Genomic DNA, 27,688 nt, shown 5'->3' on the forward strand with positions numbered 1-27,688 from the left:
TCGTAGACACTGGGGATCTATGTTGAGCACATAGTCAAACAACCCTTGAGGACAAATAGTCGGGCTGGAAACTATTATGAACAGTGAAAGTAAGCAAATGCGATCTTAGAACCTGAGTTATGGCAGCACATAGATGTAGGAAGGAAGGTGTGATTTCACTTTCTGTGAGAAGAATTTCTTTGGTTCTTTTTCGTCATGTTGTGCGTGCACGTGTGTGTGTGTGTGTGTGTGTATGTAATGGACCTAAAACTAGCTGCTCTACAGCTTTGAAGCATAATTAACCTCACTGTGTTCAAATCTTTAAGTTTGTTATGCTCTAGACCTTAAGCCAAGACACAAATAAACCTAATTAGGCTAGTAATAACTTCGGATTAAATTATATTAACTATTAAAAGAACATAATGTATACATAGTCAGCATGTTTGATTCTTGTTGTAGAGAAAACCCTGAAATGGTAACTTAATATTAAAACCTGAGAGAAAACAAATTTGCATAATATAATCAAATAGCTTTTACTTTGAGATCTGGATAGGTTACAGGTAGTGGATTTATTATAGAAACAAACTGTGCTAACGTTTTTTCAAATCAGTGTGTGAGAATAAGGAAAAGGTCTCTTGGTTTGGAGGCAACAAGTGTGCTTAGTAATTAAGTGTAATTAAAATAAGAAACTAATACACATTCAGTTTTTGTCTCTCCAAGAGACAGAAGAAGGGTATGGGAAAAAGCAAAACAGAAGAGTGAGTGAAATTGTAAGGAAAAAAAAATAACCAAGAACGTTTTCCACATTTACTTTTTTTTTTCCCTGTTCTATTTTTAACTTTGTTCTGAATCTGCCTTAAAAATGATGGGAACTTGAAATAAAATATCAGTTACAACTGTCATCAGCATAACGGTCACTATTATCATCTATGTTTGAATGTTTTTCTCATGTTCTTTGTTGTAGCATAAGGTGCACGGTTCAAACGTCAATATAAATATGTCCATGGAAAAACCACTAAGAAAACAAGGTAGCAGAGTACAAATATCACATATCCTCTGTAGATAACATGTGCATCTCAAGAAAAATGGACGTTGTAGGTTGTATTTCCTCAGCAGGATTGAATAAAAATGGTAACCAAAGACCATAAGAAACAATATCATCTCTAGAGGTCAAAGCTCAGCAGGTTTTAATAAAACACCCACCTCTGACGCAGGAGGGTTATTTAAGATCTAAGTTAAGAAGTTTCATCAGTGCTTTTTATCATAGACTGTTTTTCTTCATGGTCAAGAAGCAGCAGAGTGTTGCTTTGATGTTAGGCTGACTTTCGCATGGGTCCTGGCTAGCTGGTGTTCAGCAAGCACTTTATCTTTATGAGATTTTCCTCGTCTGCAACCTAAGAATACTAATGGTACCATCAGGTGTACTTTATGGGAATTTTGTGTTAGATAAATGAGATCGTGAAAAATAAGTAGAATGTCTGGTACCCAGTAAGCCCTCAATAAATGTTTATTATCCTTATCCTCATCACAAGATTTTGTTAGTGCCAAGCTTTGTTAGGTCTTAAAGGTTTAGAAAGAGATTTCGTTGACATAGGGTAATGTCCAGTTAGACGGGGCCTTGGAATATTTGGGTTCAGATAAAACTTAGGCACAAGCATTTAGATTTGTGCAGCTTTTTACTATGACAAATAATGTTGTGATGAATATGCTCGTAAATATTTTAAGGTATCTCGAGGCGTATTTCTATGGGATAGTTTCATGACATCAACATTTGGGGACTAAATATTTATCACCATGATGTTAGTCATTTTCCTTTAGTTTATGTACAAATGAGAAACTCTTAAGTTAGCTTAAATTGAAATATTTATATATATTTCTCTGCATCAGTTACCACACTGTTAAAGTACCGGGCTGTTACGCAGTATATAGTGATTCTGGGAGGTAAGTCCTTTCTCTTTTTATCTTCACACACCTGTTTTCAGATGTAATTACTTATACTTTTATATTTGACTAATAAAAGGTGTGAAGCTTAAAGAGTGTGTAAAGTGCCCACAGTTACCCAGCCAGTGGCTAGGGTGTGGACAATGTTTTCTTTGTTTTGTTTTTTGACTGTGCTTTCTTCTTTTCTTTTTTTCTTTCTTTCTTTTTTCTATCTACTGCAATTCATTTTAATGCATGAATAGATCACAAAATTGGCTCATAGTATGGAAGAACTGGAATCTTACACACTGATAAACTGTTTTATACATATCTTGCAATGGAAATTCACATCATCAGATATAAATTTTCATTATAATGTGGTAATTTTGTACGTGTGTCTGTGTGTGCATATAGTTGTCATATAACTTATAAGCGAATTTAATTACACATTCAACTATTTATGAATATAGAGACTTAGCTTTTTTCATCACTATATGCAAAGCTGTAAGGAAATCAGTTATACATCTTTGCAATTATTTCCTTAGTATTACTTTCTTTCTTTTTTCTTTTTTTGCAGTATATTTTAAAATTTTTATTTAAGTCCAAGCTAGTTAACAGATAGTGTAGTAATGGTTTCAGGAGTAGAATTTAGTGATTCATCACTTACACATAACACTCAGTGCTCATCCCAACAAGTGCCCTCCTTAATGCCCATCCCCCACTCAGCCCATCCCCCTGACCCACCTCCCCTCCAACAACCCTCAGTGTGTTCTCTGTATTTAAAAGCCTCTCATGGTCTGCCTCCTGGACCATGTTTTTAACCACTGGGCTATGTTGTCTCCTTTCGTTTAGGATAAAAATGATAATTTCTAAGAAATTTAACTAGATCAGCATGCATTAACTGAGATTTTACAAACCGACACTTTATTCTTATAGATGACTAATCGCCTCAGTTATGCGGGTTTCCACCTTGTCACTCTTGAGGGAACGTTATCACCATTGTTTTGGGGGTGTGGGCAGGACCCAGCACATTCTGTCCACCATTGGCAAGACAGGGATCACTAGACTCTAATTTAGTCGCCATTTTGAAATTCTTGTAATTAAAAATAATTATCTTCCTAAACCCATAGTCTCTGCAGTAAGTGTTGGCTTTATTCAAAGAAAAATGTTTCTATGCAGAAATGCATCAACGACTGGTTAAGCGTATGGCGGAGATTATGTTAAGTCAGTGGTGTGTATGGAGTAGTGTGTAGAATTTTAAAGGAAACAAAGCGGAGGACCCAGAGAGTACTTCATCCGTGGAAAGGATGAGTTACAGCAACTCTGTGAGAAGATTAAAAACAATTGTCTGCTTGGTATAACTGATCCAGTTTTCGGAGGTGCTGTATATGATCCCAAGTATTATATTTCGTACAGAGTCACTGGATCTATTTGAACCATCTGGTATTTCCTTGAATTCAGCTGAAGGCTGTAAAAGGCTCCAGGGCTTGGGATGTCCGGCAAATGATTCCCAAGCTAATGTTTAAAACTTACTGGCCTTAGAATTGTTGGCTCAACCTAGACTGGTAAACAATAGTGGCACTCAGATGCCACTTACAGGAGATACTGCTCAAATTCTCTGCTGAAACAGCTCTTTTTTCTTGCTGAAAAAAATGTCCCACTCCTGAGTCAACTTTGCAAAATTTTATTATGCCTGGTTTAAGTATAAGATCCTGGGACTAGGGAAATTTTCGTTTTGATTTTTAATTTTATTTTGGAGAGAGAGCACAAGCAGGGAGAGGGGCAGAGGGAAAAAGAGAATCCTAAGCAGGCTCCATACTCAGCCCGGAGTCCGACGCAGGGCTTGATCCTGAGCTGAAATCAAGAGTCCGACTCTTGAAACCAAGAGTGGCTCAACTGATTGAGCCACTCAGGCACCCCCGGGACCAGAGCAATTTCTACCGCTTGATCAACAGAATGCAAATCTTTAACCTGTGTTTCAGCAGATAATGAAAAACTTATACCTTCCTTTTGCTGCTACAAATACAAATCACTGCCTTGAGGACGTTTACAGTGGAAAATTCTGCAGGATAAATGAAGTCCAATCTGAGCCTCACTGAATTGTCCATGGCAAAAGGGCTCTGTTTACATGGTTTTGATGACAATCCTGAGATGAATAATGACGGACAACAAATGCCTTTTCTGGTCTTCCTTAAAGAATGATTTTGTAATTTGGGAGAAATGGGCTAGGAATAATTGGCTGTTCAGTAATCACTTCCTAAAAATGGAGGACATGATCCTCAGAAGGCACCCACTGTAACAAAATGCCACAGTGGTCATGCATTTGGATTGCTCATGCAGTTTGCCGGAGGGTCTCTGATCTGCTTTGATTTGGTCACTGCACAGGTCCTGGTTTGAGTTGCCCCAGTATTACTAGACTCTGTTAAATTCTCACTATCCCCCTCGCTGCCAGCCTGTCTAAACTACCTGCATCTGTCACGTGACCGGTGGGTCACTAACTCCTGACGAATCCTGTCACTCAGCAGGCTCTGTCCTACACACGTGGGAGCCAGTCTCCCAGCTGCAGCCGCAGTGATCTTTTCAAAAGGCAGCCTTTTGGAAACTATGCCAAGACTTCCTTTATCTCTCAGGCCCAAGATCAAAATCCTTAATCTGGTCTCTTAATCCCTGTTTGCTCTGGCAACGCCCAAGCTCTCTGACTTTATTTTTTAACATCTGTATCCTCACTGCCAGCCTTGCTTCCATCCCTCACTCCTCCACCTGCTAAACTGGTCGTAACCTTATGATCGTCACCTAAAAATCACTTCTAGGGGAAGCCCGAGGCAGAGGCAAACTCCGTTCTGTTGTGTGCTATCAAAGAGACAAATTCTTTTCCTGCAGTGACTTACATCGGCGTGTATTTAAATATTTATTCATGTGCTAAGCTTTATTAATAGCTATCTTTTGTGCTACACTATAAAACATCTTTTTTTAAAAAAATATTATATTTTAGGACCTAGCCAAATAAGTCTCTTAATGCATGTTGATTAAATAAACAAATAAATCTGCTTCCGCCCAAATAAAAATGTCTTATTTTTCTCACCAACATTACTTTCTTTTAAAAAAAATTTTTTTTAATGTTTATTTATTTTTTTTTTTTTTGGCAGAGAGAGAAAGATAGAGCATGAGCGGGGAGGGGCAGAGAGAGAGGGAGACAGAATCCAAAGCAGGCTCTAGGCTCCGAGCTGTCAGCACAGAGCCTGACGCGGGGCTCGAACTCACAGACCTCGAGATCATGACCTGAGCCGAAGTCAGACGCTTCGCCAACTGATCCACCAAGGGCCCCCCAACATTCCTTTCTTAAAAAAATAGTTTATCCTAGTTTTCAGTGTATCTGGAATGATACATTTCAATGTATCTGGAATAATTTCAATGTATCTGGAATCCTCAGGTTAATTTCCACACATAAAATATCTTTCATCATGTCTCCTTATGGAGATAAAACTAAATTCAGATAATTTCATCTTCAAAGGGCTGACCTCATCATTGGTTTCCTTCCTTCGGTGATTACAAAAGTAACGGCATTTCTAATTTCCAGCGCTCTGCGCACATCTTTCGTATTTTAGAAATTCAGAAAATTTAATTGACTCCTAATGTTTGCACGCACACACCTGTTTTTCTCTTTCTTTTGGAGCCAAAGCACTTCCTGTCCCATTCCTTCATGGGAATACTTATGGCAAGCTAATATTGAATAAATATTTCACAGAGCTGCTTGCAATCCCTGTCCAGTTTCTGATATGCAGTTAGCCTCCACACGTGGCCAGAATACAAACCCGGAGAAGGGCTCCCTGGCAAAGCAGATCTGTGACCATCAGTGACAACCCAAGATGTTTCATCCTCTACCCACCTCTGGACATACAGAACACAGAGGCAAAGAGGAGCTATTGTATGGCCCTTGGCACACCTGTTAGCAAAGGCCACAAACAACCTGGCCTGGGGGAATTCTGTTGGAATAAAACACACTGAAAAACGGAGAGCTTCTGTTGCAAGTTGGTATTTTTTTGTTCAGTCTGTTCTGCGGAGCACAGAATCAGGCGTGGGAAAGAGCAGAAAAATGCGCAGGCCCGAAGATCTGGGTGTAGATCCCCAGCTGGCAAATTCAAACTCACTGTAATGTACAATCTTCATCTGTAAAACGGAAGTGGGATTTTGTCGCTGGGGATTTTTTTCTTTTTTCTTTCAATTTCTTTCTTCCCTTCCTCGTCAAAGAAAAGTTGCCTCGGGATGAGTTAAACAGGCAAAGGAAGACTTTATTCAAGACTGTTTCGATAGGGGATAGAGAATGAACTCAATTCCATTGAAATGGAAGGAGGGAGAGTTTTTAAGTGCTGGGGTGAACTAGTGGTACATTTAGGGGGAGGGTGGCCAATGTGATGAGGCCATCTGGGTTGCTGATTGGTGCTTATCCAAGTAGGCTCCTACTGTCCCACAGAGCCTTCCTTCTTCCTTCCTTCCTTCCTTCCTTCCTTCCTTCCTTCCTTCCTTCTTTCCTTCCTTCCTTCCTTCCTTCCTTCCTTCCTTCCTTCCTCCTTTCCTTCCTTCCTTCCTCCTTTCCTTCCTTCCTTCCTTCTTTCCTTCCTTCCTTCCTTTTCTCCCTTCCTTCTCTCCTTCCTTCCCTTCTCCCTTCCTCCCTTCCTCCCTTCCTTCCTTCCTTCCTTCCTCCCTTCCTTCCTTAATTCTGAAAAGAACAATTAATATGAGCTATCCTAAAATTTTAAGTGCATAAAAAAGCATTGCTAACTATAGGCAAAATGTTGTACATCAGATCTGTAAAAGTTACTCATCTTACATAACTAAAACTTTATACTTATTGAACAGCAACCCTTCATGTCTCTCTGCCCCTGCCCCTGGCTACCACCATTCTACCCCCTGCTTCCGTGACTTTGACTGTCCTAGATACCTCCTCTAAGAGGAATCATACAGTATTTGTCCTTCTGTGACCGGTTTATCCCACTCAGCCCATCATTCTTGATGATTGCATTTCAGAGGGATGGCTTCCAGGTCCTTGAGAGAGCCATTCCTGGAATGTAAAACTGCCAAGGAGCTGGGAGATGATTTACATCTTAAAGGGACAGAGACAGAATTTACAATTGCAAGTGTTCTAAAGTAAATTCTCTTAAAAGTGGGGGGGGGGGGGGGCTGGGGGCACTATGTTTGGGAAGAAATGACTCAAGTTTAGTCAAGCTGAAGGGAACATATAGAAAGGCCATCTGGATCCCTCTCCTTCCTCCCTCCCTTCTTTCTTTCCTTTAAAAACCCAAATAATATTGGTGCACCTGGGTGGCTCAGTCTGTTAAGCATCTGACTCTTGATACTGGCTCAGGCCATGATTTCGCGGTTTGTGGGATCGAGCCCCACACTGGGTTCTGCGCTGACAGCGTGGAGCCTGCTTGGGATTCTCTCTTTCTCTCTCTCTGCCCCTCCCCTGCTTTCTCTCTCTCTCTCTCTCTCTCTCAAAATAAATAAAATAAACTTAAAGAAAAACAAATAATATTTGTTGTAACAGAATTAGACCTTGTTAAAGGATAGTTTTATTTTATTATTTATCTTCCCATTTTTACTGAGATACAATTGACACCCCACACTGTGTATCTTAAGGTGTCCAACATAACTGGGTGATATGTGTACATATTGTGACATGATCACCATGGTAAGGTTAGTGAACATTCATCACCTCACTTAGTTACATTTCTTTTCTTGTGATGAGAACTTTGAAGATTTACTTTCTTAGCAACTTTCGAATATACAATATGGTACTATTAACTACAGTCAGTAAGCTGTATGGTACCTCCAAGAACTTATTTATTTTATAACTGGAAGTTCGTACTTTTTGACCACCTTCAACCATTCCTCCCAGCCCCCAACTCCCACCTCTGGCAACCACCCATCTGTTCTTTGTGGCCACAAGTTCAGTTTTGTTTTATTTTGTTTTGTTAGATTCCATGTTAAAGGATAATTTTAAAAAGATGCAGTCATGATTTTCATACAGAGAAGTAAGTATGCATATTAAAAAGTTGATTGAACTCATTAATGAAATGAGGGAACCAGGCAGATATTATAACTGATTTAAAGGAAAATTGAAATCCCAGGCATTTATAGATCAGGAATTTTGAAACAAGGGTACAAACGGAGGTCACACTTGATTTTTCTGCAGTAGGAGGTCATTGGACGTTTACTGGACATAGTTGAATGTCTATACATGGGATTTATTTGCACTGCCATTTGTGATCTCCAATTTACAGATCTGTAAATAATTCCCATAGATTCGGAGTTAGGGAACCCAGATGTATTTGCTGTAGACATTACAATGTTCTCCAGTGAAGCACAATTTTTTTTATAGGTCTTGACTCCCATGACATATTATTTCTCTTCATTGCTTCTTAAGCATCTTTCCTATTTCAGTATTAAGTACCCAATATGGGTCAGACATACTGAAGAAGGTACAAACCTATGATACAGGTCTCCAGCCCTCAGGGTGCCCAGCCTAGTTCAGATATGCTCACCTATAGCTCCACTCCAAGAAACACTATGATGCCTGATCATAGCTGGGATCTAAGCTAGGACTTCCTTGAAGTGATTTCTTACTCTTGGGACTAAACTGGAAGACTTCCCAAAGGAAGTGGCAGCTTGTCAATAGCTGGGTCCCCGGGGAACAGAAATACAACCTGCTGATGAGACAAAACTTAATTAATGGCTCGCTTTGGTAAGAAAGAACACTGTCTTCCAAACTTTGGCTGTGTCCGAGAGAGGGGAAGTTAAAGTCAGAATTCTTAATGCCCTGCTAAACCGGCCTCCCAGTCTTAATAATTTTGAAGAAGGGGCCCCACATTTTTGTTTTGCACTGGAGTCCTGCAAACGTTGTAGCCTGACTGTGACCAAGCATTGTATTCCTGATATGGCTACAGTGTTGTGAGATTAAAATTAAATTCTAGCGGGGAGGGAAACGATGATAAAGATGGCCAGGTAAATCAGAGCTCAGTTTGAGAAGTGAGGAAAAGGTCAGAGGGCAGAGACAGGGACTAACATAGTGGAGGGCACAACATGGTGGAGAGGACCCAAAAAATCACCCATTAAGTTTGGAAACAATACATCCTCTGTGTGACTTCTGTGTACCATGGGCAGTGCTGTGTCACAGGAGAGCCCAAGCCAGATGCTGGACTTTGAATGCATCGAGATGAGTGCATCGAGATGAGTAGTACCTACTCTGTGTGTGGACAGAGGGGGGAGTCTTGGACATGATTTGAGAAGAGCACTGACAGGCTCAGTCACATGGATTTTGGACAGCTACTCAGATTTGGTTGAATTGGGATTTTGAAGGGTAATATTTTAGTTCAAGCATGGCAGACGAATGCATATGCAAATTCTATTCAATCCTGTCATTTCAATGCAAAAGGAACAAAAATGGTCTTCACCGTTACTCTCTGGGGAAAATGCTAATGTCAACCACCAAGGGAGGAATCTATAGATTTGCAGAGAGCTGTGTTCAGAGTTTAAAAGATAAGAATTAGCCTCAAGAGCCGGAAAAGAAAATCCAGAAGTAAAGAGATATAATGCAAGTTTCAGGTTCAAGTCTTTCTCATGCCGATGTCACCATCATGCCTAAACTGTATGTGTGACTGCAAAGGGGGAAGAATAGGCAGGTGCAACACGGTGTTTTATTGAGTTACTAACTTGCGTCTCCCCTCTTTATTTTCCTCTATCTGCTGATTTGTTTCCAGCAGGTAACCAGGTGTTGAAGGATAATTTCCCCAAAAAAAGGTAAAATCACGACTTCCATACAGATATAAAATGAACACCTGCCCAAGATTTTACTTAACTCATTAATGGGAGATCAATAAAGTTTTACAATTGCTTCAAAGGAGAATTCAAAGTACCCTGCTTTTATAGATTAGGAATGCTGACATAAATTTAGAAATAGGTGGATTCTGGATTTTTCTACAGAAAGGAAGGGAAATTTGCTCTTCTTTAGACAGACTGCTTGTGTATGGACAAGCAACATTTGCATTATTATCAGTTTTCAACACTGAAAGTAGCTTCTATTTCTACAGACTTGTAAAACAGCGTCCTCAAAATGAAGGCGGACCCTCCCCACCTGGAGAGGCTCCAGCATATTCCACTGAAAGGGTATCTGGTAATCTCTCTTGACACCTTCCAAAGTCCTAAACTTCGTGCATCCAGAGGTCTTTTTGTGTCTCTTTGTCTCAGTGGAAATCCGTGTTTCACGGGCTCGAAACCCGTAGCCATCCGCCATTTTTTTCCTTTCTTTCTTGTACTAAAACATTCATCCTTGGGTGGGAATCCAGGGCCTATAGAGAAGAGTTAGGAGACATTGTGCAATGCAGCCAGCAAAGAAAACAGGGACCCTTTTAGAACTTGGTGGCAGAGTCCTGTGCAGGTGTCAAGGCCTCTGGGGAGATGGCTTTCCCTGGGATTGGCACAGGAATAGCCGAGTCCCTACCTCTAGATGGCCCAGGCAGATAGGGAGGAGGCATCTAGCATAACCTGCATGGACTGATGGCCAGGGTGACCATGAAATTCATCATCCAAACCAAAACACATTTGAAGGTGAAAGGGGGCAGTGTACTAGGGCAAGAGTGGTAACTGGGACAATCTCAGGCCAACTAGGGCCATGATACTTTAGTTATGAAAGACCCCAGAACCACTGCATGCCCTTGAAACAGGAAGATGATACCTAATTTGATTTTCAGGGGACACGACTGGACAATCTTCAATCCCTGAAAGGGAATTTCATTATACCACCCACATGTGCTGCTTTTAGAAAGCCATTAGCATGCTTGATGGTCATAAAAAAATTATTTCAAAGGCATGTTTTGGGTTGTGTGATGATAGAGTTTGAATATTTAAGAGCAGTGTGTTAAATTGATTCTGAAAGACTTTTTTTTTTTTTTAGTGATGATAGGATAATAATAATAGAAGAAGTAGACTTTATTCTTTTAAGGGGGTGTGAAGAATTTCAAATGGTTGAAGTATTGAGTTATCTCCGTTGAAAGAGTGCACATTTGCAACTGGTTCTCTGTAACACACAGCTGCAGCTGCTATCCCTCACCAAAGGTCTTGGGTAACAACACCCAAAGGGAACATGATGATGGTCATTTCCTAGATGGGGCCAGTTCCTCCTGGGATAACCACAATTTCCTGGTGCCAGCCTTTTAAGAGATATTTCTTGATGCTTTCCTAAGTTAGTTGGAGGTCACTCTGTATTCTCCAGACCTCAGAATATGAGAGACCCAATGGACTGTCTTATTAGTCACCTAATAAGCGTTAAGTGTCGACTCTTGGTTTCAACTCAGGTCATGATGTCACGGTTCATGGGTTCAAGCCCCACATTGGGCTCCATGCTGATAGTGTGAAACCTGCTTGGGATTCTCTCTCTCTCTCCTCTTCTCTCTGCCCCTCCCCTGCTTGCGTTGTCTCTGTCTCTCTCAAAATAAATAAATAAACTTTAAGAGAAAATAAAATGAATCTTGTATGAGTAGAACTATATTACCAGCTACTGCACATTCCTATCCCCCACCTTGATTATATTACAGGTGACAGATTTATGCAAAACTGCCTCTACAGATTTATACTGTAGGCAACCCCAACGTTTGTTTGAAAGAAAACAAAAGAAATCTAATCACGTTTGTCTACTTGTATTTGTGGACCGAGGACCATTCCCGCTAGTATGTGAACATCACCAACTCTGGGAGAATAGGATGGCACTCTGACCCATATGTTCTCCACGGACCCATTAGGTGGTCTGGTGAAATCAATGGATACCCTCTCACAAGACAGGTTTTAAGTGTATGCCAGAGATACATAGGGTCACATGCAAAAATCAATAATATTAAAATAGAATTGTCAATATATTTAAACAAGCCCATTTCTAGTATAGTGGGATATGTAATGTGTTTCTTTATTAGCACACTGGAAAACAAGATCTTGGTGATAGATCTAAGTACTGTCATTAAAAACTAGTGATGAGGGTAAAAGCTATTTTGAGGCATCTGAAAGAACTATGTTAGGATATGAACTTACAGTTGACCTCTGTTGGTGATAAAGTCGTAGATGTTCTATTCTAGTGTGGTTTGTTGCTCACATCCCCAACTAGAAGGGTCGCCACCTTTAAGTTAGAGGCTGATGTCCTGTTTGCAAATCCATGGCAGCCGTGAGTGAATTCTGGCCCGGAGCTCAGTCCCAGCATTGGTGGAGTTGCTCTCCGCGGGCCCCCCAGCCGTGGGGAGCCCCCATTTCTCCACCCTTGGATCTCAGTCTCCTCCAGGAATTCAAAGCCTTTATTTGCTTTCCTTTCATGGCACCGAATATGTCATTTTAACATCTCTGCTGATACTATACTGTTTCCATTTCATCTCTAAATCCGTTTAGTGGTTGCAAGACCCACTACAGGACTGATACTCAATACCGGAGGCATCGAGGCAATCAGGGCCGTGGAAGCGGTAATTCCTGGGAAAGCCCTGCCAGGAGAGAGGCCGGAGAAAGTGCTGACGACAGCAGCCCTGGAGTTCTGGGGGAAATTATTTTCTTTTTGAGACACCTGCAGCTAGGTCTTTAGAGGGCGTGGGTTTGAGGCTCAGTAGCGTGTTGTGAGGCCTACGATGTACCTGGGCTCCCACAGCGTGCACACGTACAACAAAATCCAGACTGCTTACTCTGGCCTATGATTGTGTGAATGTATGCCTCAGTTTACCTGGGACACTCTTAGTCAATGCCTATTTCCCCTGCTTGATTGTGAATAAGAACCCCGTTCACTTTTTAAAAAATTATTATTTAATGTTGATATATTTATTTTTATTTTTTTATTATTAAAAAAATTTTTTTAATCTTTATTTATTTTTGAGAGAGAGAGAGCATGTGAGCAGGGGAGGGGCAGAGAGAGAGGGAGACAGAATTGGAAGCAGGCTCCAGGCTCTGAGCCGTCAGCACAGAGCCTGACGCGGGGCTTCAACTCATGAACTGTGAGATCATGACCTGAGCCGAAGTCGGACGCTCAACTGACTGAGCCACCCAGGCACCCCTAATGTTGATTTCGTTTTTAAGAGAAAGAGACAGAACATGAGTGGGAAAGGGGCAGAGAGAGAGGGAGACACAGAATCCGAAGCAGGATCCAGGCTCCGAGCTGTCGGCACCGAGCCTGACGCAGGGCTTGAACTCATGAGCTGTGAGATGATGACCTGAGCTGAAGTGGGATGCTTAACCTACTGAGCCACCCAGGTGCCCCTAAAAATTATTTTTTATTTTGAGAGAGAAAGGATGAGCAAGGGAGAGGGACTGAGATGTGCTGGGCATGGATCCTGACGAGGGGCTCTGTCCCACGACCCTGGGATCATGACCTGCGCTGAAATCAAGAGTCAGACACTCAACCGACTGAGCCACCCAGGTGCCCCTGAACCCCATTCCGTTTTAAATCTATCCCGGTTTGTATGATAACTGGTGTGGTCATCGTAGTGGATGCCATAGTGTCACTCAGATCCCTCTTCCAGGACTGAGGGGCCATTTCTCCAGCTGCTGGGAGTGTGGGTGGCCCACAGCTTCAGCTGATATCTAATCTGCACGCCGCCTTGCTCAAAGAGAGCTGCGTTGCACAAGTTCCTGTCCCCGGGGCATAGCTGGCCAGTGGAAGAGTTTCCAGACTCACTGACCCAGGGGAGGAAAACACAGCCAGAACATCCCAGCTCAGAGTGGCAGAGGGGTCGGCTGAGGCCTCTGTTGAGGCCTCATGGTACCTGAGCTTTCCCCTGTGCTCAGTGTTGCTTCCCACATCCCCCACGCCTGCTGCCTTCAAGGGTTTCCTCCAAACAAGCCTCCGTCTGGGTCTGTGTCCCCACAAACCTGACCTAAGGCAGTCATTCCACCTCTGTGGCTCTAGAAGGTCTGAACCCTGGTCACCCCTTGGACCTGATCACATTGGCCTTTCCACCTTTTCTCAAATAGGCTAAGCTCCCTCTGCTCCACTGGCTCTGTCCCCAGCTAGTCACACGTCAGGCTCCTCCTTGTCCTTCAGACCCTAGCTTGGCTTGGCTTTCCTGATTCTGTTGCTTTTCCCAAAGCCTTTCTCTGTTGCGCTTTGAAAAATGTCCTCCATAGCCCCATCACTAACTGAAACTATCACATTTGTTTACTTATTCACTTACTGATGTTCTCCTTCTCTAACACATAAGTTCCTTCTGGGATGGAATCTCATTTGTCTTGTTCACCCTGAATCCCTAATATGCAGAAGAGTGTCATATAGTCCGCACTCCATAACATTGGTTGCAGCAGTGGGTTAAAAAAAGGGAAAGAAATTAAAAAAAAAATGTAGTACAGATTCATTTCTAAAATTCTCCCTTACCTCTCCAAAAATTGTCTTAGCTATTTGCTTAGCTTGCGGCTTTTGCTTCACTTCCTAGGGAATATCCTTGCCAAATCCTTCTGCATTTCTCACCTCCTACCGTTTCCCATCTCTAACACCTCCATTTTCAAAGGTCGGATAGTAGATATTATCCACAAGGACTATTAAAATTAACCATAGTGATAGTCACTAGCATTCACTGAAACGATAGACACTTCGCTGACTGCTTCACGTACGCTAATGTATTTAAACCTCACCGTAAACCTTTGAGGTGGTTGTTACTATTATTTCTCTTTTGTAGATGAGGAAATCTACAGTTGAATTAAAACTAAAAGTCACACGGCTAATAAATCGCAGCAGAGCCAAGACATGAGCCCATTGTTTCTTTTTTTTTTATTAAATGTTTATTTGTTTTGAGAGAGAGAGAGAGAGAGAGAGAGTACGTGTGCATGAGCAGGGGCAGGGCAGAGAGAGGGAGAGGGAGAATCCCAAGCAGGCTCCACGCTGTTAGAGCAGAGCAGGACATGGGACTCGATCCCATGAACTGTGAGATCATGACCTGAGTTGAAGTCAAGAGTCAGACGTTCAACCAACTGAGCCACCCAGGCAGCGCCCGACATTTCTGATCAGGAACTTGCTATGTGGTTCCCAGGTTGATGCACTAAAAAGTGTGTGACACGTTTAGAACCAGAGAGCCCTGCATCCCACATTCTTGGGCTCCGTCATGTGGGACTTTGGGTGGCCTCCTAGGCTATAGCTTCCTCACTACTAAATGGGGTTTATGATGATCCTTGTTTGCTGCAATAATTAAATTAAGTGATAATGTATGTTAGGCATCTGGCATATGGTAGGAAATCCAAAGGGTTTCTCCCCTTCTGGTGTATGACACTGTAAAAACAGTACCAATTTTTTTTTTAGCTGCTGTTCATCTCAGACCAATTAGAAGCAGAGGACGTTTTCAAGCCTGCTGGCTAAATCTGTACGTACTGCATGAATTCCACTAACATGCGTATTCATCGTGTACACGGATGGGTGCATATGTATCTGAGGAGGAGCACTGGAGTTGAGACCTCAGGCTCTAAGGTCATGCAGATCTAGAAGAGGGTCCCATCTCTGTTATTTCTTACCCTTTCCTCTTGCCTTATGCCTTCCCACTTACCTTGGGGGTACGTCATATATTTCAACTCTGTAATGCTATGTTTCTTCATCTGTAAGTGGATTGGTGTAAGAATTAAATGGAATATTGCCTATGTTTTTTAATGTTTATTTACTTTTAAGAGAGAGAGAGACAGAGCGCGAGTTGGGGAGGGGCAGAGAGAGAGAGAGAAGCACAGAATCCAAAGCAGGCTCCAGGCTCCCAGCTGTCAGCACAGAGCCTGCGCGGCTCAAACTGAGAAACGGCGAGATCATGACCTGAGCCACAGTTGGACGCTTAACTGACTGAGCCACCCAGGTGCCCCCAAATATTGCCTATTTAATGTAGGATTTGAACTTTGGCAACGTGGTACTTAATATTAGTTATGACTCTCACTTCATTACTTGGTTATATCTTACTGTAGAAAATGTTTTCTTATCATTGTAAATACGGAACCATCAGATCTCAGAATCCAAGGGATAGAAAATGTAACCGTCATGAGGACAGGCCCGGTGAACTTAACCCAAACCTCCACTGTGTAGCTGAGACTTAGAGCAGCCCAGAGTGTTCCAGGGCTGCTCAATGGACGCGTGATGGATTCTGAGTTTGGCTTAGGGCCAGCGACGTCAGGCTCCCTCGAGAGCTTTTAAAATAATAGATTTCAGGGATCTGCTCCTGGAGATTCTGATTTCAGATTCCACGGCACTGCATTTAAAAAGAAAACAGATAAAAACTCACAATTGATTCTGAGACCGGCCAGACTTGGGAACCCCCTGTCTAACTCACCCACGTGTGGGATCCTGGACTGTCTCCACCCCTCCTCCCCCACCCCTACACTGAGGGAAGCTGTGAACCCTGGTGACGCCTGGTTTATTCCCTTCACAATGGCCTCTCCATTTGGCCATCTACTCTCTCTGGCTATTTGAGGTCGCCATCCAGGGCGTCTCCAAGTTACTGGGACCTTAGTTTCATAATCCTTAATGGTAACCGTCTTAGAATTCTAGAACAAGGTTGAAGGTGACCTTCCCAATCTTTTTACATTGCACCTGAAGCCTAACTCAGAAAGATCTCTCTCTGCCCATGAATTTGTAGGGAAAAAGGAACCTAATTTCTAGGCCCTGGAACAATTCAGATTCTTATTCCGGTTGCATTAGGCAGTGTCTCCTGATGCGTGAATTCCAGGAAGGTATTCCCAGCTCTAGAATCTGAATGTGAGATTATGAGGGACATTTCCCTGTCTTTTTACTAATCTGGAAGGAAAACAGCCGGCAGAGATTTAAGAGGGATTCTTTGTCATATTTGTCTTCAACTCAAAGGATCATTATATCTTCCTTTTATTTGAGAAATGGCCTCGAACGGGATTCTTCTCTGCCGCTGTTGGCATTCTTGCTGACGCACTCAAAAAGGCCAGGCAAGCAACTTGCTGGGGTAATTGGCAAGGATATGGCCTCTCATTCCATTTAACATAATTAAATCTGATTATATATAATTAGTCTCTTCTATAGGAGAATTTCCTTGAAAGGTTAAAAAAATCGATTGCTGAGAGTGGGGACTTCGGTTTCCTGTGTTGACCATACGTAGAAATAATAATCTGTTGAACCACCCTTATCTGATGTGTTTTATTCAAATATGCCTTCCTTTTTTCACTCAGAGGTATTTAACTTCTTGCCAGAAAACTATAATAAAGATGAGCCCAAATGAGTAAGTCCAAACACAGCACCATATTAAAAAAACAAAAACCATTTTTTCTCTGTTATTTTTACCATCCTATGCCCTTAACACGTTAAGTCACTTGATTGTAATAAAGAACTAAAAGGAAATGAGTAAACTCATGGAAAAACTTGGGCATTGAAATTTTAGTTGGGTGAAAATAAGCAAAAAGAGGAAAATGGCAAAGCAACAATTATGCTGTCAAGACAACCTTTTTCTGACTTTCTTCCATCGTATTTGCTGTCTTTCTCTTTCCCTTAATCTCTCACTCAGACATGTGTTTCCTTTCCTGACTAGGAAGTAGGTGGAATAATCTTTGGGTCTTAAACAATAACTTTCCATCTCACAGAAAAACCCAAGGTCCTTAGAGAGGCTAATAGCCTGTTCTGTGGCTTGAGTGTCTTCCTGTCTCTTCCTTCTGATCCAGCCACATGGCCTTCTCCCTGATCCTGTAACCTACAACTCAGGTTCCTAGAAAAAAAGCCATTTATTCTTCCTGGAATGCTCTATCCACACAGCTCACCCCATTCCTTTTTACTTGTATACCTATCTTATTTTCTGTCTTCTCCAAAGAGTAAGGAAGCAGGTTGACCGTTGTTTATTTCGTTTCTAATTTACAGATGCTGATAGCATCTGGATTATCCTATAACCCCATGATAAGTTCTGAGAAAGCTGTGAGGACAGCAACAAGGTAATATTTAGATGTGTTGATGATTACTTCTTTTCACCATCACAGTGAAATTAATCAACTTCACGATAAGCCAGAAAATAGACAAAAGGAATAGTCGGAAAGAACACTGGTTTACAGCAGACTTTTGCCGAACAGACCTGGTTTTAACTAGGCATTCTAGAATTATAAGGCTGTTACCTTGTTACCATCATGGTCTTTTAAGTTTACAAATGAAACCTTTTAGGTGATGCATTCTAGATGTTCAGTTTTGACATTAACCAAAAGTTCCCATGTAAGGTATGACTTAAAAGTCATGTAATCCAAGCCCCCTCTGTACATACTCATCCAAATCCCCAGTGCTTACACGGGTTCTACAAATTCCTTGTGAATTATTTGTCTTTCTTTTCTTGAATCCTTCTGGGTTTGTGAAGTCCATCATTACTTATTTAATTAATGAATGAAACATTTATTGAGTGCCTAGTGTGTTCTTGATTTTGTCTTATGTACCAGGCACACAAAGAAGAATAGGACATGGTCAATAAATTTCACCTATGTTGGTGGCCCAGCATATCTGATTACTGGAGAGTCGAAATTTACTCTGAACCAGTTGCCTGAGGGGCACAACAGTACCTTGCTCTCTGTCAGAGTGAAATCAGTGATCAAGATCTTTAGTCTGATTGGATATCAGCAACTTCATATAATTCAATCTACTAGTGTAGCTGAAATCTTTATTTCAACCCTTGCAGACATCCAAATTCTTACCTGGATATTTTTGAACTTGACCGTAGAGAACAGGACAGGCTGGGGCAGACCCATGGGCGATCCTGACTGTGAGCGCTCACTAGCATGGCAGGTGCCTCTGTCCCCATACTGAGTCCTACTGAGATGGGTAGTGCAGCCTGCCGTCTGGTTTCACAAACATATCTGAAATCACACAAGCACTTGTGATGTAGAAAAGTTTTACTAAAGATCGGAAGGCCTTGTGATGACCAGGAGTAAGGTGCCATGAGGCAAACAAGTTCATGTTGTCTGAAGATTCGTGTTTTACTTAGGGTACGTTCCATGCTGCTGTAACAAGGAGGTCTCAAAATACGGTGGATCAGCAGGACAAAAGTTGATTTCTCACCCACCAAACGGCGTTGGCAGAGGTGGTTCAGTCCTGGTCCAGGGATAGACGAATAGAGACATGAAGCCATCGATTAATTAGTTACGGGCACATTGCAGGGCATGTCTGTGTTTGCACCCACACATCTACACAAAATCAGTGTTCATGGTAGTTGCCAATGCTGACTCATTCAGATGGGTTGTACGGGCCGCTCTGATACCCTGAGCGGTGGGATCGGTCAACATGATTTTTCCAAAATGATGAATAACTTTTGGTAATATTTGTAACAAAATACATGCCTCTTGAACAGAATTAAAAAAAAAAAAACACCAATTCCCTTGATTATATGGTAATTACATTCGTGAAAAAATAACTTTTCTTCAAATGATGCAAAATAGATAGTTTCTTGGGGCGCCTGGTTGGCGCAGTCGGTTAAGCGTCCGACTTCAGCCAGGTCACGATCTCGCGGTCCGTGAGTTCGAGCCCCGCGTCAGGCTCTGGGCTGATGGCTCAGAGCCTGGAGCCTGTTTCCGATTCTGTGTCTCCCTCTCTCTCTGCCCCTCCCCCGTTCATGCTCTGTCTCTCTCTGTCCCAAAAATAAATAAAAAAAAAACGTTGAAAAAAAAAAAATAAAAAAAAAAAAATAGATAGTTTCTCTATGTTCGGTGGGGCCATTCAAATGTCATGTAGATGTGGAAACAACCTTTCATTAGGTCAGGACTGTCTAGTGTTTCAGAGGACATCTAGCCCCCGTGGCCCACCCACCAAATGCTAGTATTGCCCCTAAGTATTATAACAATAAAAATGCCCCCAGGGTGTCCAAAATGCCCCAGACCACAGCATTGCCCCTACTGAGAGCCACTGCTCAGAAGGAATGTGGATAGAAGGCTCTCTCTGACTTTGGGACCAAGGTTCATCTTGAACAAAAGCAAAGTAGTTCCCATCCATGTGCCTTCTTCCAAAGGTTTAGATTGTAAGAAAGCTAAGTTCTTGCCCTTAGTGACTGGCACAGGCTGAAATGAGTGAACACCTGTGTGCAGACACATTAACCGAATCACCTAACGTCCTCTTGGACTTGATGAGTGTGATTTTCTCCATGTGGAATTGACTGAGAACTTTTTTTTCTTTTCTTTTCTTTTTTTTTTTTTTGAGGAAGAAAAGGCAAAGCAATCTTCTTCAGCTACAAATGTCTTAGGCCCATTATTGTAAGACGTGTGAAAGTACTACATTTACAGAAAGGTCTAAGTAATCGCAAACAAGGTGAGGAAATTTACTTCTAACGGGCAAGATATAATCTCCCTAAAAGGAACCTTAAAGTAGGACTTATTCAGCTGTACATTTAGGTTACTTTGCTGTCAAGGGAAACTGGAGGAAGATTTGAGGGCAAATGTTACCCTGAAATACACACACAGCTGCATGCAAATATCTAGGGCACAATTTTGCTTCAGTTAAGTAGAAGGCCTTAATCATTCTTGCAAACGTTTAGCTCCTGGTAATAAACAAGTTTCTTTCTTAATGATCAGATTCTCCTTCTTTAGCCTTTTTATTTTTTAGTTTTTTTTTTTTTTTAAACATTCTTGGCTACTGAATCCTTGTTTTTCAGGCAGGTCTATGATTAGTGATTATGAGTGTAACAAGCTGTCACTTCTTGGTGCCTCCTACTCTTCAACTATAAAATGGAGAAGCAGGTTAACTAGATATTCTGATGGCCCTTCCAGCTCGAGGTTTTAGGTTTCAGGGACCTAATTGTAGCTGAATGACCCTGTATTTAATAGCAAGGATATTCTTCTAATAATGGGTAAAATGACTGACTTTCCAAGTAAGAATTTAGGAGACCCTGCAAATTCAAATGATTCTTCTGCAATGTCTTGTTTCTTACTTACTAAGTAAGTAATCTCTGCAGCACATTATCTGGGTTTGGATTTTAGGCATGCTGCTCACTGGCTATGTGACCTTGGGACAACAACTGAACACCTCGATGCCTCAGTTTCTTCATGTGTGAAATGGAAATATTGCCATCTAAAGCGCTCTTGTGAGTAGAAAGGAAATCTGCCTTAGTGAGCTGCTCAGAATGGTCTTCAGCCTGTTTTAGGCTCTCAGCTTTATCTGATTTCTTAAACCCCTGGTTCCTGGCACATGGTGGAAATGTGGTCAATATTCACTGTACTGAATGAGGTCATTTCATCCCTGGACATACCTCCGGACTCACTTTTACCTATTGCCAGGGCTTGATGTAGACAGTTTTGTGTTCAGTATTTCATATTTGGATTTGTGATGAATTTCTGGAATCATATCGAATGTGGCAGTGCCTGGTCTCCACAAATAGCATGGAGCATTTTCCCAGGCTGTCATTTGTGGCTCTGTAGCAGTTCTGCTAACACATTTCGGGAGTTACCCCCTAATGACAGTTTTACAACACGGTAATTTCACTTGGTCCATAACCTTGAGAGAGGTGCGCTTGGGGTTCCTATTATAATGTAACAAATGAAGGCTTGAGTCTTCCCATTCACATCAAATATATGGATTTTAACCCTGGGAGGATTTTACTTTTCCATTATCAAAAATGCTAAGTTTTATGGGCTTCGGTTTTTCCCTAAATTGATACAGTTCCTCTGTATCCTTCAAATGCTAAGGACCACTCTCTGTCTTCATTCCCTGTCTGTGTGGGGATTTCAAACATCAATCAGAGATAGTGGGGCCAAGGTGAGTGCTATAGACTGAATGTTTGCATGGCCCCCAAATTCGTACGTTGAAATCTAAACCCCAGTGTGATGGTGTTGACAATGTGGAACCCTCGTGGATGGGGTGAGAGCCCGTGTAAAAGACATTCTGGCTGTTTTGTATTCTCGGCCCCCAGAAGAAGTCTGGCACAAAGTAGGATCTCAGTAAATGTTTGATGAATGAAGACATGTTTCCCTCTCAAGAAAAATAGCAGAATATTTTCATATTTCAGGCTCACCAACGAATACTGTGTTTGTAAACACAAGCATACTTTTGCAGAGAGTTATGAAGACATTAATCCACTGGGAAACATAACAGTATTTCGTTCTTCAGAGGAAAGATACTCTTTAATATTAGTAGACAGTATTAAACTACTCTTTTGTCTGATGTAAGTTATTAACTACCCACCATACAATAAAAAAATCGAAGAAGGACTTAAACAGTTATATCTTGGTCTTAAATGAATAAAAGGAAGTATTTCTTGACTTTCAAAATAAACCAGGAGTCCCAAAGTTTCTAAATGTGCCAGTGGGCTGGTCTTCAACAGGAATCAGTCACTCTTTGTTAACATAAAGGAAATGTCCTGAGTCTGGTAATTCAATTTTAAGATCAATGTTGTTCAATTATTTAGTAATAAACCCTTCTAGAACAGCATTACATAAGCACTGTGCTATATTTTTAATAGGGTTGGGGGGAGTTGAGATCGCAATTTATCGATCAGATGAGACTATGGGAGACTGATAAATTTCTGCAAAATGGCAGAGTGTGCCCAACAACACTGAATAGTTCTGAGAAATTGCTCTCGTAGTTTTGCATTAAGACCAAATTGCAAAGCACCGGCTTCTTTTTAGGGCGCAAGCCGTCTCAGTAGACACCCATTCTATCTGAGGGAAAGTTCTAAGGTCAGGATGTAAGACCAAAACCATCCGCAAGGAAAACTATCTTTGAAAATCTCCCAGGGAGTCCTCACATTGGAAGCTGACATACTGTCGGTCAATGAAGTCAACCTGGCCACTTTTGCTCTTGGGTAGGAAGGGATCTCTGTTTTGTCCGAGTGAAGCCCCACACGAGGCAGTCGGGTTGTGTTTCGAGGCAATGCTGTAGAAGAGTGAGTTCTGCATCTTGAAGCTCCAGGGTCTGACGATCACGGTTTGAAAGACAATTGAGGAAGGGGAAGAGGGGCAGGCATCACAGATGTGTGTTTTCTCGTCACACTCTCTGTGGAGCAACTTATTCATTGGCTGGATGGCGGGGACCGATGCTTGTGCTGTTGAAGCCTTAGCTGAACTCTGTTAGTTGAGCTCCACTCCACCAACTTGCCCGATTGAGTGACTGCCCTTGTTCCCTCTGCAAAGAACACTGGCCGCTTCGCCCTCCGCGCCAGCCCCACTTTGCTGGTGGGTTTCTATCTAATTCTCTCACATACTTCTATTAAGCTCTGTGTTTACCAAGTGGTAGCTCTGTTGTCTCAAATCCGTTCATGGTAGTGGTACTTGCAGTTATAATTATACAATTTAATTAAGTAATATGTAAACTGATAAGTTGTGGGTGTGAAAAGAGAATTATCTCTACGAAACTAAATTGAATGCTTTGGAAAAATTTGATAAAGGCAGTTAGCTAAAAAGTGCTGTCAGATGAGGTGTGAGGGAGACAAATGTTAAGACGGCGAAAATATCATAAAAATCTGGGTGTTGGAACTCAAATTCTATGAAAAGTTTCTTGAAGTCTTACAGCATTTGTAGACACTGAAAGTGGGAATTAGAAATATGCATTATATTTCTTTTTATTTTTAAATTAAAAAAATTAAGTGTTTTGAGAGAGAGAGAGAGAAAGAGAGAGAGAGAGAGTGTGTGTGTGTGTGTGTGTGTGTGTGTGTGTGTGTAAGCGGGGGAGGGGCAGAGAGAGGGAGACACAGAATCCGAAGCAGGCTCCAGGCTCTGAGCTGTCAGCCCAGAGCCCACTGCAGGGCTCGAACTCATGAACCGTGAGATCATGACCTGAGCCGAAGTCGGGCACTTAACCTACTGAAAGCAACCGAGCCACCCAGGCGCCCCAAGATATGTGTTATATTTCATGTGAGAAACCAAATGTGGAACTCCAATCAGCATATGTACACATGAATTCTACATGAAAAATGAGAATACTGTGGATTTCTGTATTGAAAAGATAAATCAGGGGTGCCTCGGTGGCTCAGTCGGTTATGCCTCCAACTTCAGCTCAGGTCATGATCTCACAGCTTTTGAGTTCAAGCCCCACAGTGGGCTCTGGGATGACAGCTCAGAGCCTGGAGCCTGCTTTGGATTCTGTGTCCCTATCTGGCTCTGCCCCTCCCTTGCTCATGCTCTGTCTCTCTCTCTCTTTCTCTCCCAAGAATAAAACATTAAAAAAAAAAAAAAAAAAGATGACCGCTTAGGGCAGAGACTGAATTCTTCACTAGTATTTGTTCTTTATTTCTTTCCTTAGTAATAGAAACCCCGAAAGTGAGCTGGGCCCAGCATCCAGGCTAGAGAGTAAATTTCTAAGGTGCCTTATGGCTCCTTATGACCATATGCCTAAACTTGGCCAAAGGAATGTGGACAGAAATGAGATGTCCTGTTTTCTGTCACATCCTTAAGAGGGATGGGTGTGTTGACTTTGATCTTCCTCTTCCCATTGGCAAGAACACAGAAACAGTAACAGGTACTGAAACTGCTTCCCCAGACCTGGGGGTGAGGGGATCTCTGTGCTGAGATAGACCTACCCCATCGGCCCCGGACCACCTCTGCTTCCTCTGTCTGTACTGTTTCATGGGGGGAGAAATCAGCTTCTGTCTTTATTCATCTGTATTTTGGGGCTCTATTTGTGCTAGCAACATAGAATGTATCCTAACACGTTGTTTAAATTTTGATATAAATATATATGTACATATATACAATTTATATCAAGATTTACCTTTTTACATGCAGCATATCATATATGTACTTGTGTAATTATATAATATATATAATTATCTGATTTTCACTTTATTTTATCATTTATTTATTTTTTTGCACTTCAAATGACCTTTTCAATTAACTAGGCAATCTCTCGGTCCTGATAACAAAGCTTCTACTGTATTATTTTTCCTCTCCTTTTATTTTTTTTTTTAATTAAAAAAAAAAAATTTTTTTTAACGTTTATTTATTTTTGAGACAGAGAGAGACAGAGCATGAGTGGGGGAGGGACAGAGAGAGAGAGGGAGACACAGAATCCGAAACAGGCTCCAGGCTCTGAGCGGCCAGCACAGAGCCCAACGCGGGGCTTGAACTCACGGACCGTGAGATCACGACCTGAGCCGAAGTCGGACGCTTAACCGACTGAGCCACCCAGGTGCCCCATTTTTCCTCTCCTTTTAAACTGAGCGTGAAAGTTGAGCGCTTTGGGTGAGAACTGATTTTGTATCTCTACAACAATGTACCACACAACACCTTTGTCTGGTTAAGTCCCATGAGTAGTATAGGACTGGCCAGCTAGCAATTGTCAGCAGTTGTAACTGGGGGAAGAAAGGGCAAATCCTCAGAGACAATTACCTGCACCCCTAATGGTAGCCATTTGGGAGGACCCCATGGCTGTCATTAACACTGAAGCTTATATGAATGGCATCCCCAGTGTTAGGCAGTGCACAGCCTGAGCAACCGTACATGGAGCTTTTGCTGATTCTTGCTGAAGGAAAACTACCACATTAATCAACCATTGATACCTGGTGTTGGCAAGAATGTTTCAAAGCAGACACTCATATATTGCCGGTAGGAATGCCCATTGGTAAAGTTTTTGTGGAGGCCAGTATCTATCAAAAATTAAACACTATATTTGCCTTGAGCAAGATTGTCTTCTTCTAGGAAGTTATTTTATTTATTAATTTATTAAATTTAATTTGCTTATTTTGAGAGAGTGAGAGAGAGAGAGAGAGATATTGAGAGAGATTGTGCTGACACAGGCTTAATTCTCACAAACCGTGAGATCATGACCTGAGGTGAAATCAAGAGTCAGACGCTTCACTGAGCCACCCCGGTACTCCTAGGAGGTTATTTTGAAGAGATTATTATAAATGTGGATGGAGCTCTGTGTTCAAGCGCATCCCTTGCAACAGGGGAAAAAGTCTAAGTGCCCCTTTTCTACCCTTTCATTACTCTCTTCAAGACATGTTATAGGAGCTCATAGAAAACATACAGTTTATGGAAATTCAGACTGGACAAGATGCACAGTGACCCTGACCTCATGGAGCTTACCTTCCTGTGGGGTATCAGATTCACCGTAAACAGATGAATAAATACCTACGTGTCACTGTGTCAGATAGTCGTTAAGGCAGTGGGTACATAATTTGTGTTTCATCCATATCATGGAATGCTATTAAGCCATAAGAGAATGACCTATACAGTTACTAAAGAGATACTGTCAGATGAAAGAAAAAGTCACACTGTGATACAATGTGAGTAGTAAGAGAGTAATAGTATAAAAAGTCTATGTTTATGGACATACATACACCTGTAATTGTACAGAAACCGTGTGAAGCACGGGCACTGGGACATCCATAAGAGCTCTCCCTGGGGTGCAAGTCTCAGTGCCAGGCAAGCGCTCGTGTGTATGTGGCCGGGGGTAGGGGTAAGAACGTGGGGAAGTTTGATACTTTATTCTGCATCATGGCATCGTCCACACTGAGACTATGTCCCCACTTCCTTTCGGTTCTTTAAAAGAAGAAACCAACAAGAAATAATCAATGCTTCCGTAAAGCTGCGAAGGGTATAGGGCCCTGGAGAAAGATCCTCTCCTGTTCAGATGTTAGGACTGCAAATTCGTCTAAACTTTCTAGAAGGCCACAGCGAAATGGCTTTGAGAAGCTCAAGTTTTTAAAGTAGAAATTTCGTATCTACAAGTTTAGCCTAGAGAAGTAATATGACGTGGAAAAGAAATTTAAATGGAAAAATGATGTTCAACCACAGGGAAATGACTAAATAAATTATAGCAATTCCATGTGATGAAATATTATCTTGTCTTAGTGACTCTGCACGTATATAAATGCTCATAACGTGACAATTTGTGAGCAAAAGCAGCAAACCAACACTTCCCATGTGGTTTATGATCCAAGGTTGTAATAAAGTTTGTCTGTCTATGTATCTGGCTGTATGTACGTATGTTGTATGTATGTATGTGTGTATGTATCCATGTATGCATCCATCCATTCACCTAACCGAAAACTGGAATTAAAAAACTTTTTAAGTGATACTGTTAATGTGTGATTGTGCTTGTCCTAAAAATAATTTTGTAAAATGTTCCAGGGATGTGCACTGCAGAGGTATCGTTCTGATAAACACTCACACCTACATGCACAGCCATACGGGCTATCCGAGCACAAATATCAGACATAAAAGGAACCCACCCAGGTGTGGCAACTGGTACCATCATCTTTTGGCTTTTTGCCGTGCCAACTCAAAAGATCATTAATCCAGAGGGAAAATGTACTATCCTAACACTTGCCGTGAATTGCATTGAGTCACGTGAAATTGCTGTTTGTAGGTTAAAAATACTGGCAATTTTATATGGTCCGACGTCTTATGTGTAGCATGCATATTCTTTCATCTGAATGAAATTGCTCGATGCCTCCAGACGCATCCTTTACTGTCAAGGGCCGTTCTGTCTGGGGGACTTGGGATGAAGGTGGTCATGTGCTTTATCTCCCCTTTATCTGGGGGAGATGCTGGATTTCTGCCACACTTAGAAAGGCCTCGAGCTTCACCCGTGCCATCACTGTTGCAAATTAGTAGTATTTTAACAACGGGCTCCATGTTTTCTTTTGCACTGGGCCCCTCAAATTTGATAATGATCCTGAATTCGAATATTCTTGAAGCCAATGGCCTGTGATTTCAAGTATGCATACGAAGAAGACGGTATTTTTGGAAACCCGAAGGGAGCCGTCAAATAAAATTGCCCTCATTTTCTAAGCCATAAACCTATGCACATTAACACCAGCCTCTGTGTCATTGGGAACATCTCAGGGGATGGAGTAGGTGGCCGGGTGTAGGAGGTAATGGAAGGCATCACTGG

This window comes from Panthera pardus, unplaced genomic scaffold, assembly GCF_024362965.1.
Source record: "Panthera pardus isolate Hobbes unplaced genomic scaffold, ASM2436296v1 HiC_scaffold_25, whole genome shotgun sequence".
Taxonomy (NCBI): Eukaryota; Metazoa; Chordata; class Mammalia; order Carnivora; family Felidae; genus Panthera; species Panthera pardus.